The following is a 12,136-nucleotide window of genomic DNA, read 5'->3' on the forward strand; positions in this document are numbered from 1 at the left end:
CAGCCGTTTGCTGCTTTGCCTGGGCTTCTGCCAGGCATCCAGAGACCCCAGACAAATGCAACGGCAGAAGTAGCTAAAGCTTGCGAAGCCACCTGAGCAAATTCATGGTTGTTGAAATATGTAAGTAGACATGTGGAGAGGGGGATTCTCATATTGCTGCTTCACTGGGGGTAAAAAAAGCAACAGGGTGAATGAGTCATATAGAAATTCTAAATTCTGAAACAGGGGTTTGAGCCTAAGCAGTAGTTTGTGTCATATCACACTTGTTAAGTGCTGTGAGAATAGCTGTAATACGCCACCAAAGCGGTTATTATTTTAGCAATAGAACATTGCACATTGCTTGCAGGGTAGCTGAGATGTTACTTGGGAATGGAAATAGCAGAGGATCATCACTTCATTAGTCATGCAGGAGTGCATGAAAGTGAGCACATGTGATTTCCAGACTTCTAAGCCTGCCCATGCAGCGTGGGTTTTGAAAGGGTTCGGTTTGGTAGAAACCTCCCTTTTATATGGGACTGCTTATATGCTTATGTGCTCCCTGGAGTCAGTCACACACACACCCTCAAGTGTCCCCTCTCCAAAAGCAGCTGGGACTTCAATGCTACTTGCAGGAAGCCTTAATGGGGACAGTTACGGAGCAGGTTTTAAAGGAAAAGATATCTATCGCATGCATAATTTTTCAGCGTCGGAGATGTTAAATACTGCAGGCTTGGACAGCCTTGCAGGATACTGCACATCACTTAAATTTCACAATGGAAAACCTGCTGCTGTTTAACAAAGGCTCAGTGATTCGGGCAGGGTAGGCAGGAATTTCTGTCTACCTGTTGCAACAAGCCCACATCCTCTGTGTCCTAAGAAGATACCAAATCCCAGCAGGGTGTTTCCTGGGAATAGATCAACCTAACCCACCGCCTCTGGAGAGTGCTCTCCTCTGATGCAGTCTTGTGTTGTGCTGCTGGTCTTTACACATTTTTTTGATGATACTCAGTACAGAAACTGGCACTTTTCCTATGATCTGTCTGAAACCAGATTTGTTAGCTTCCCAGACGCACCGGAATGCCATCCTCCTCTTTCCCCTGCTAGGCTACTGAAGGGAAAGGTACTGAGGCAGTGGTAGTCACTGCATCACCTGCCGAGGTCCCTGCCAGCCTGAAGTATGATCCTGTGACCCTAGGCAGCCTTCCTCATTCGTTTCCGTTTTGATTTTGCATTTATGGCACGTGCATTTGGAGCTCTGGGTTGGTACTGTGTTTACTTTTAATCTGAACAAAGATTTTCCTTTTTTATGCACTGAGAAAAAGAAACAAAGAGAAAAAATGAGTTAGGTCTGCACCAGCACGGTAGCCCAAGGCAGGTTAGTGCAATTGACTTTCAGACGTGGGCACACCTCTGCACAGTATTGCTCCCTTAAAATCATGGTCTTTAGGACAGTAACACTTAAAGCCCAGGCTTTCTATTTGCCAGATGTACTGATGTGATCGTGTTGAAGTCTGGCCTGCATTACCTGCTCTGTGACCTTGCTTCATTAAATCGATAATGGTCAATCATGTGTTCTTTAATTGCGCAAAGGGTAAATTCAGTCCAGCCCAGTTTCTAGGCGACTGGCTTTTTACAAATTCTCTTTTATCTGCAATAGTAAAACCATTATTTTTCGCTCTTTCTGGAGGTTCTTTCTTCAATCCAGGTGAGTATTGAACCTGTATCATGTCCGTAGTGAGGAAGGTGAGCACTGTCATCTTCAGGAAGGCAGTAGCTTCTCCTGGTCGGAGTGGGAAGACATCCCCAGGACCCCTCAAGTCCCCATCCATGCAGAGCGAGTAGGCTACAGCTGTCAAGTGCTTCAGGGCATTGGAAACTCACAGCACTCGTTTCTTTAATAACAGAGACAATCAGATGGCTTTTTAATTCTCTCCCTCCTGAGAGTCAAAGATATTTCTTGGCTTTTCCAAAGCTGGAGACTTCCTTAATCGCTTCCCCTGCCTCTCCTGCCTTGCCCCATGCCCGACATCGTTCAGACCAGATCCTCCCCGGGTGTGCCCAAAGGAACACGGTAAAAGCCAATGGTTTCTGGTATCCAGCCCCAAATCATCCACCGCTGAAATGAACGGGAGAGAGCAGCTCCCTCATGAAATCTGCAAACTGAGGCAGGCAGCCAGGCATCGGTTGTAATGAAGTTACATCTCTGAGATGTTCTTTGAAATCATTACAGCTAGAGACCAACTCCCAACTCAGGATAAACAGATAGTTTCCACACCAGAAATTCCTGTTAATATTTAAGCAAGGCTCAATCTTCCTCTTGAAATGAAAATACGCTCTATCAAAGGAACTGTATTTAAAGGGAGAACGTTTCCTCAAAAGTATTTTAACAGCTCAGATAACTATATATATATCATCATCCGGCTTTAGGCATTAATCATTAGGAATAACATAGATACTTAGCATTTTAGGAACCGGTACAGCAACTGCGGTTTATTAAATAAACCCTCATGAAAGGACTTTGTGATTTCTCATCGGAGTGAGGGCTGCAGCAGGGAGCTTCCCATTGCTACACATCTCCCCTGTAACACGCAGGACGGTGCTCCAGCCACACGTGTGCCTTTCCGAGGTTTAAGGACACATAAACTTTCAATGCAGGACAAATAACCAAAAGTGGATGAATGAAGATCGCTTAGTCATAGGAGATTTTAAAAAAAAAAAAATATTAATAAGGCTATGCTATAGCAATCAACACTTCTAATATTAGAAAAGCATAGCAACAAAGAAAGTAGGGCAGCTTTATTAAGGACATTATGGAATCATGGATCTAATGCAGTACACATCAGGCTGTGTCCCACATATACCCTATGTGGGACACTGTAAAGCGTCTGCCTGTGCTTCTATTGTTCTAGCAGGAGACAGGACAAAGGAGGATGCTGAATACAGCAGCGCAATCACTGGCAGCGTGCAGTTTAATACCTCTGTCAGATGCATAATTTGTATTATTTACCATGAAAAGCTAGGCTGGCTTTAATCACATTTCCGAACCATTTTAGAAATCCAGACTAGAGTGTTTACCCTGAGACTTTAGACTTCACCAGATCTGATTCCACGGGGCAATAGTTTTCAATGTAGTAAACGTTGCAACTGGGCCAGGCTCAAAGGCAAGTCAAAAATAAGCATGAAGCGCTTGCCATGAAATCATGCACATCTTGAAAGGAGAGGTGCTTGCATTTTCTTTCATTGATTTCACACTTGAAAAAATGCAGGCATTTCAGATCCTGGACAAGGGAAGAAGAAGCTCTGTGATTTGAGTGTTGGAATGTGATGTTCTCATCTTTGCGTGTTTTTATAATTTTGGATATCTGAGCAAAGAATCACTGTGCCGTTCATCTGGCATAGAGAATGGCCTAGAATTAAGTTATGATTCATTTTCACGACAGTGAAGGAGGAGGAAATATTAACTCTTTTCTCACACCAAGTGCCCTAAGCCTTGATTTGAAGCAGTCTCATGTGGATGCAAATCCTGCTCTTCTCGGTGTTAAAACACTTCAAATAAGCGCAGTCACAAGGCTTTACAATCCTGTAGTTATGCCTTTCAGTCGAGGCAGACAAACGTGCCTTGAGTCAGTTCCCCCACATCATTCTTGAGTGGAGCTAACCAGCAGCTAACAGGTTTTAGCAGCCCCCAATGTCACCCTCTATTTCTCTTCATCCCCTGGGCAGTGCAACATGCAGTGGTGTTTGATCTGAATAGTGATGACTGCCAGCGTGCTGCACTCAGAGTGCTTGGTTTGGGAAAACAAACAAACAAACAAAAAAACCCCCAACAAACCCAAAAGCAGTGCTAAACAGGCTTGGACTAATTCAGAGGCAACAGCTGGAATCAGGGAATTTGGGAACCTGCAATACACACAGCAGCATCCCAGCAGAAGGACTGGGCTGCCCTTGGGATGCTGCCCAGCTCCAGCCCTGGAGGAAGGTGTAGCTGCAGTGAGTGGTGCGGTGGGACTGGAAACTCTCCCACAGTCACCCAGGGGGTTACGCTGTGGTTGGACTGGGCTAGTTTAGTGCAAAATGGGGGCAGGAGGTGTAATGCTGCAGCGACTCTGAGAGTCAGACAGCAAGGAGGGAAGGAGCAGGCAAGTCCTGGGTAACAAGCACCATAGCAAACAGCATCTCTTTCCCTGGCCTGAACCAATGCCTCAAGGTTGCTTCACTTTTCATCTCCTGACTTCCCAGGATGCTAAACTCCAGCTTTTCTGCCCCCAGGTGCAGTAGGTCCTGGTTGCCTGCATCTCCTAGAAACCTCATGGGTTGCAAATCGCTGCTCCACGGAAATCTCGGGCTATTCCAAGCGTTTCTGGCCAGACCTACCAGCTCGTTTCAGCGGTACCTCTCCATCATGAGAGATCTGTGGGGCACATAAATGGAACAAGACAAGGGTGGAGAGGTGGGTGCTTGGAGAGGGGAAAGGCCAGGCAGAAAACACAAGTACCTTGCTCCTCAGAAAGCCAGTACGGAGAAATGTGAGGGAAAAAGGACATTTGCTGGAAGGCCTTTGCGGGGAGGGCTGGGGGCGAGGGGAGATGGACCGAAGCGGCAGCAGTGATGGGGTTAGCAGGGTGCCTCCTTCCTCCTGCCTGCTGTGACCACAGGGGCACAAAAAACTGCTGCCTCCCGTTGTGAAAAATGAGCTGGGTGGAGCGATTCATGCGGTGGGATTCAAACCGCCTGTTTTAATTGTCACTTCAAGGAGAAAGGAAGTGACTTCATTAAAGTTGTCAGGTTTTATTCCTGTTTTTGCATTTATATTTAATCATTTTTCCAAAGAACAGTCGATGCCCAGTAGTTGGTAACCCCCTGAGATTTCTTTCATGGCACCTGAAGCCTTTTGCTCTATTTCATGCTTCCTTGTTTTGCTAACTTAGAATGCAATGCATGCGTGATCAAATACTTAAATAACTGAAATTTTTATTTAAACACTTAATGTTTACCTTTTATTACATTAGAAAACGGCAAATTGTATTTTGCATTTACTAGGTAATTAAATTTTTTTCTTAAGAGTTGAGCTGAATTGCCTTTGGATAGAAATTAGGCTATAGTAACACAGAACAAGGCAGCATTGGTTTTCATGATCAAATAAAGTCACATTAAGTGATGTGGAAGATGAAGAAGGTGTCAAAACACATTTTGTATTTAAAGCCAACTGAATTATTAAACAAAGAAAACTGATGTTCATGAAATAACTGTTAACCACTACTTAAACAGCCTGGAACGAGTCAGTCTCAGCCCTGGGATCTCAGTGGATTCATAGTCTGGTGTGTAGGAGTAAGAAATTTCCAGCTTTTTTAACCTGTAATTAATTTCTCATTTCTAATGAACCAGCCATTGACCAAGCTAAAATGGAGAAACTGAAATAAAGGAAACAAGCTTTCCTCACTTGCAATTAAGTGCAAAAAGCTCGTCCATCACTTCAACAGGCAGTTGTTCCAGGAGTGTACTCACTGCCTCGTCAGCAGACGTGCCACTACACCACTGAGCCACTGAGCCACTGAGATTTTCATTTGAGCTGGAGCTGGACCTCAGGTCTCCCCTCCTCCCCACAAGTGAGCATCCTCTCGTGTGAGCTGCGAGGTCATAGCTGGCTCGGGAAAGATGGAAATATCCGTAGGGAGTGGGAGGGAGAGGCTGGGAGCCGCCGGGAGCCTGAATGCACAAACAGCCTCGCAAAAGGTGGGAGCTGAGGTTTCACGTGCACTCAGGGCAGGTCAGGGGGCTGGATTTGATTCTTCTACATCTTGAGCTTCTTCTACACCTTAACTGCAGTTTGTGCATAAGATGGAAAATACCAGTCACCTCCAGATTTGTTGGGTGAGGTGAACTTTGGCTCCAGATGCAGAACAGGTTGGGAAGCACCCGTCTGGGCACCGTGGTGGCATTTCAACACCAGACATGCAGCTCAGCCTCGCCAAAGATGCGGATGTTTGGCTGCATGGGCAGCAGCAAAAAGCCATACGCTGAAAGTGATGCTTCTCAAATTCAGAGCAGCTCACATCTTGCGGGAAACGAAGCAAAAAGCTATTTTGTGCAGTCACCACAGTAGCTTTTATTTGCAAGCAAATACAGTTAGGGATGTTCGGTATTTATATTTTTTCCATCCTGTTCTGTTCCTGCTGTCATTGGTGAAAATTTCATCTTGTCTTTAAACTGTGGCACTTCCAGCTCACCTTCTGATACCTTACAGACTGCCAGTGTTTCCAGATGGGAGATTAAAAAAGCTTTGACCCCGGGAACTCAACCATTGGAAAGCTAAACGCGCAGAAAGGTTGGGAGCACAGAAGGACAGAACTGGATTTTGTGACTGCCAAAAATATGAAACCCTCCTAAATCTAGCACAGAGTATTTTCCCATGTCACAATCAGCATTTCCCAAAACAGAAACCAGATCTGCTGAGTTCCAGCTCAAAACTTCTCCACCGGGCCATGGATATCGCATCTGCAATAATTTTGCATTCCCACGTCTGGTAGAAAAGCAGGGTTTTAAAGTTTTAAAATCCCAGTGAAACTTTCATTAACACCAAGAAGCTTCCAAGGCATCCTCAATACTGCTGACTGACTCCAAGTTTACTCCCCTTGAATTATACTTGTCACGCAGCCAGCTTGTGCTGATCATTCATGGGAAAGAGGTTTCTCTGGGGTTTTTTTGTAACACATTGATTAGAACCACCGGTTTCCACCAGGGGAAGCTGATGATTCATACCATGGGACCTTCTTTTCCAGATAGTTCAGGCACATTGGCTACTTCCCTCTGCTGGAGGGAACCAAGATTCATCTTGGACAGACAGTCCAACCTACCAAGAGATCCCGGTGAGGTCGAGCAGGCTTCCAGAGGTGCCAGTCGGGCCATGATGCTGCCGAGCGCTTCTAAATTAGACCTCAGCACTGGACAAATTGAGATACACGATTGAGGATTTGGACTATGCAAACCGAGATGCTAATGTCAAGATTTCCAGAAACCAAGATTTCTGGTCTGTTGTCACATGAAGATCGAGTCCCACTGCCCCTGGAAAACATTTGCAGCCTTTGTGCTGTGCTTGCTTTCTTGATTAAATACAGAAGTTGCCTGCACGCTCATAAACCTCCAGGGGAGGAGGAATACCACTGAGTTTTAAAGAGCTTTAAAAGCATAAGATGGCCTAATTTCCTCTCATGACTCTCAAAACTCTCTCCTAATTTCCCGTCAAACAGCTGCCACATTAATCAAATTGCAGCTTGCGTGGCAAAACTGTGATCTTGCCAGTTTCTGTGCCTGTAACTGTTCAGGGCTCCTTCATCTGACTGCTGAACAGCCTGGTTCAAAGGGATCATTTTTATATGTTCAGTTCATATTCAAGGTTGGGAGAACTTTGCCTTTACCCAAGATAATGGTATAGAAAAACCTCAGTAGGAGAAAAGACAAATACCACGTACAGGCATCACCTTTTAACCACGCAAACCTGCTGGGTTGCCGGAGCCAGAACAGAAATTACTGGCACAGGAACATCTGATCAATAAGTGGAGTAAATTCCTGCACTCTTCACAGAAGCCACAAGGGAAGGAGAGAGAGAAAAGGGAAGAGAGAAGCAGAATTTGCTGCCTTAGAAAAGGAAGATGAAGGTGTTAAAAAAAAAAAAAAAAAAAAAAAAAAAAACAAACAACAAAACACACAAACCACAAGTAAGACAGGGAAAGTAGGGAACTCAAAAAAACCCTCTGTTTACAGGAGGTCCCCGACAGAGAGGGCACAACACGAGCACTGAACCGCAGGGATACTTGTACAGCTTGTCTGGCATTCGCTCCCTTTCTGTTGGTGGGGAGCAAAACTGAACAGCTTTTGTCAGAAACAAACCGTTTGGGGCATCTCGCCTCTCTCCAGGAATTCGCTGTTGCTTCAGAGTTTCACAAGTAGCTTTTCCAGTAACACAAATAAGTCATGGCAAAACGCTGAAAGAATCCATCCCTCCCCCCCACTGGTTTTTGGATGCTTGCTGTAAGCGTTTCACGCTATCCGTCACGCATGTCCTGGCAAAGCTCCGTTCCAGACAAAGCTGGACTCCCCGCAATTCCCCTGGGAAAGAGGTGAGTTTGCTGCTGGTGAGCTGGACTGAGGAGCGTTTTGGGAAGCTGCCCTCCCTGAAGCGTTCCTCTTGCCTTGTCCTGCGAGGAGCTTCCCCCAGTGCCTGCGCGTGGGGAAGAGCAAGGGGGCTGGGGACAACCTGCCGCCCCACGGCCGCTTTCCTCCCTTCCCACTGGAACCAAACCCAAGCTCTTCGCCACAAGAAGGGGGTAATGGGGGTCTGTGCCTCTTCATGGCCAGGCTGGCCAGCAGTGCACGAAGGCTCAGCACCTCCCTGGGGGAAGCCAGGAGCCCCCCTAGCCATGGTTCTGCCCCACAGCGGCAACCTTTCAGCTCTCCTGGCTGAGGAAACAGCTCTGAAGCCCAGAGGTCTCCCAAGCCCCCAGCAGAGGAGCTAAACCCCTTCAGCCCTTCCCTTGGCCATGGAGCCCAAAGTGACGTGTTTTCCTGGTGGGCAGCTCCCACACGTAACCAGCCTTCTCTCGGAAGCAAGCCCAGAGGATGGCAACCAAATTGGTGCAGGAGGAGAAGAGGAGCTACGGCCGGGGCATGGATAAGGTGCCGGGATGTCTCCTGTCGCCTTGGCGTGGACATCGTGCCAAATCAGCATTCGAGGGAGGTTTTTGTTTTACCCAGGATCGTCTTGCCAAGTCATCTGGCAGACCAGTTGGTGTTTCTGCATGGGAGCTGTATCCAGAACTTTGGGGCTTCCCTGGAGCGTGGAAGCCGACCCGGCATGTGTGGGGTGCCGGGTAAGCACAGCCCTTCCCATACACGGGCATGGCATCGCCGCGTGGCCACACTGCAGGTCCTGCGCTGGCTGGTGACACTGCACGTGCCCAGCACATGAACACCACGTGTGACACGTGCACAATGCTCACAGCTTTCCAGAAACCTGGGGAGTACCAAGGAGGCATCAAGTTGCACGTGTGGGCATCTTGGTACCCAAAAATCTCCTAGGGAGAAACGTGACAGCCCTCAGCGTGGATCTTCCTTCATCTGCAGGAAGGGTTGGTCATCCCTGTGGAATGGCCCCTCTGCACGTCCCCGTGTCCGTAACTCATCTGGTGTGCAGGCTGTGCTCCAACGGGCTGTGTGTGGCACCTTTTTTCAGCCAAGCTAGTGGGAGCTCTGTGGATCTTTACTTCTCCCTGAGTGACTCTTTGTTACACATATTAGTGCCTTTTCACTCCACAGAAACAACTTGCAATGTGCCCATAGGGCTGACTATAAGATGCCACGTCATGGCAAATAAGGCGTTTTGCGCTCAGGTAATGCCCACTGCTTTTCACCAGCAGGTCCCAAAGCACGTTATAAAGGAGTCGGGCATCTTTATCTCCAATTCACGTATGGAGACACTGCGGCGCAGGGAGGTGGGCACTGTACAATCGGTTTCAGCTCAGCAGTGAGTCCAGGGATAGAAACAACTTCCACTCCATTCAAGTCCAACACATCATAAACAGGGACCCCTGGGTTTGGTTATTGGGGTTTCAAGCCCCTATTTACCACTCACTTTCATATACCTTGTTTATCTTATACCTTTTCTCTCCCGAGCTGTAGCAGCCCCGTGTTGTGCACCTCACCCTTGCCTCCACCACAAAACAGACGGGAGCCAGCTGACAGCAATCCACTTATTTCTAGCACACATGTGATTCCTGATTGAAAGCCAGCAGCTTGGTTGGCAGGAAAAGACTGAAAAATATCATTGCAATTAATGTGGAGAAACTTGAAGCTACACCACTATCAGCAATTCTGCAGAGTGAAACATAAAAGTGCAAAAAGACTAAGCAACGCTTTGCAAGCCATATGGGTGTTTTTTTCAGGGAGTGCTGGACAGTTTTTAATAGATCAATTGGGTGGGCAAATTCCTGTGTTTTTAGGGCAGGGTATGGAACGAGAGAAAGTCTGCTGGATGGGCATCTCTGGAGGGAAAAGGGAAAGGGAAGGCATTTCAGAAGATGGGTATCAGAATCACAGGGAGTCTAATGCTGCTGGGTTAATGCAGACAACTCTTTAATGGCAATCTGCCTGGGCTGGGCTTGCAGAATCTCAGTTAAATTCAGAAGCAGAAGAGTGAGATCAATACAGAGCAGAGTACCAATTAACAGCCCTGGTTTTCAAGGGCATCCTTCATTTGTCCTCTAAAATTTCCTTTGTCTGTGCCAACAGATGCTGAAATTTCCCTTGTAAGCTCTGAAGCAGGTTGCAGCTAGCAGGAGGAGCAACACCATATACATTAGAAATCTGTGTTAGTCATACACAGAAAAACAACTCCCAAGTTTAAATATGTATGCTTCCTTGCCTTAGACCAGAGATTTACTTGAGACACAGACATGATTTGTTAAGCAAATGCTTTTTTAATTCTCCTCAGAGATATGTTTCCTTAAAGTATAGTGTGTATCCTTGTACGTATAATACGGTCACATTAGGGAAAATACAAACAAATGGCATTGAAAATGTTTAGATCAGTGTCTTCCTCCGAGAGCCAGGCAGCTGCAACTCCAGCATCTCTCCTGATTCCCCTTCCCCCCAAGCCCCGCAGCGAACATTTAAAAAGCAAAGGCTCAGCTTGAACGCAGAATTTCACGACTTCAGTCGGCTGGGTTTGGCTGGCTCCTTTTTCAGCTCCACCGCAGGGCTGAACCAGCCCACCAGGGTGGGGTTTATACCTTTATACCTCTCTCCCTTCCATTTTGATTAAATCTTTTGCATTTTTGCTGCCTACGGTGAACGCTGGAGAAACACTTCAAGCCAACAAGCGGAGATGGGGGCGACTGTGCCCACCAGCAGGGCAGGGAGCCTGGCTGCACCACAAACGGGCACTGCGTGCTTGCGGGCACTGAGGTCCACTTGCCATCCCGTCACGGGGCAGGTCTCACTTGGCAGCTGTAGCCACCAGCCTTGGGGTGTGCTACAGCCAGCCCGAGCCTCAGGCAAGCCGTCAGCCCCTTCCTACCTGTGCACAACGCTCCCCAGGCTCGGCAGCCTGCTGGAGGGCTGCATCCTGCACAGGTCTGGTTCCCCCTCCCCCCCCCCCCCCCCCCATCTTCTGTAACAGAGCGCTTTGGAGGAGCAAAGTGTGGAAACCTGGAGTCAGAGTCACCCAGGATTTCACAGTGACAGGGAAAATAATGAGGGGCGATGGCTGGGAGTATTCAGCAACTTGTTCGCTGTCTGAAGCACTGCAGGATATTCACAGCTCTTCAGGGCTGGATGCTTCAGGGTCTTTATGTAGCTGACCAGAGTGATTTCACCTAAGCACTGGCCTCCTCTAAATAACCACCTTTCCCTTCCCTTCCCCCTTCCCCGCCTCCCCCCCCCCCCGCCCTTAACGAGCACATCAGTGAACATTGGCAGGGGCACCGCGCCCCCAGGCACTATTTTCCCAAGGGAAGCAGGGGACACCCCAGCCACAGACAGGCCATGCAACAGCAGGCTTCAGGAAGGTGGCAACGCTAATTGCACTGTATTAATTTAATTAATTTTATTTAATTGCTCCGGTGAGAGCAGCGGGCTGTCAGCTGTACCTCCTCCCTGAGAGGGGCTCAATCCACTGTATTTGTTCTGAGTAGGGACCAAAACACCAACTGCCCTGAGCAGGGGTTGCCGAGGTGACGCCAGGGATGCTGGTACACCCCAGGTGCAGCCAGCCAGGGGTACCCACCCACGCATCCCCCACGTATCACTGCCTGGAAAGGTTTTAGGGCTGAGACATTGTCTGGGGGAAGCAATTGACCACGCTTGAGGGTTTTGAGCCGCAGCATGCAGAAGCCAATGCATAGCCTGCAAGACTTGCATTCTAGGAGCGAGCTTTGCCTCTGCAGCTCCTCCTCCCCATCACTTAGTGACCTGCACCACACCGAGGGGTTTGACCCCAAGCTCACCCAGCCCCCTCCCGCATTTTGTTGAAAGGGGGTCCTTTTCTTGGCTGTTCACCTGGCAGGGCTCCAAGGGCTCAAACCTTACACACGCGTGTAGTTCTAGTTACGCATTGGGGCAGTCAAAGTCACCAAACTACAGACAGAAGAGACTACACGAGAAA

The sequence above is a fragment of the Falco punctatus genome (assembly GCF_963210335.1).
Source record: "Falco punctatus genome assembly, chromosome: 3".
Taxonomy (NCBI): Eukaryota; Metazoa; Chordata; class Aves; order Falconiformes; family Falconidae; genus Falco; species Falco punctatus.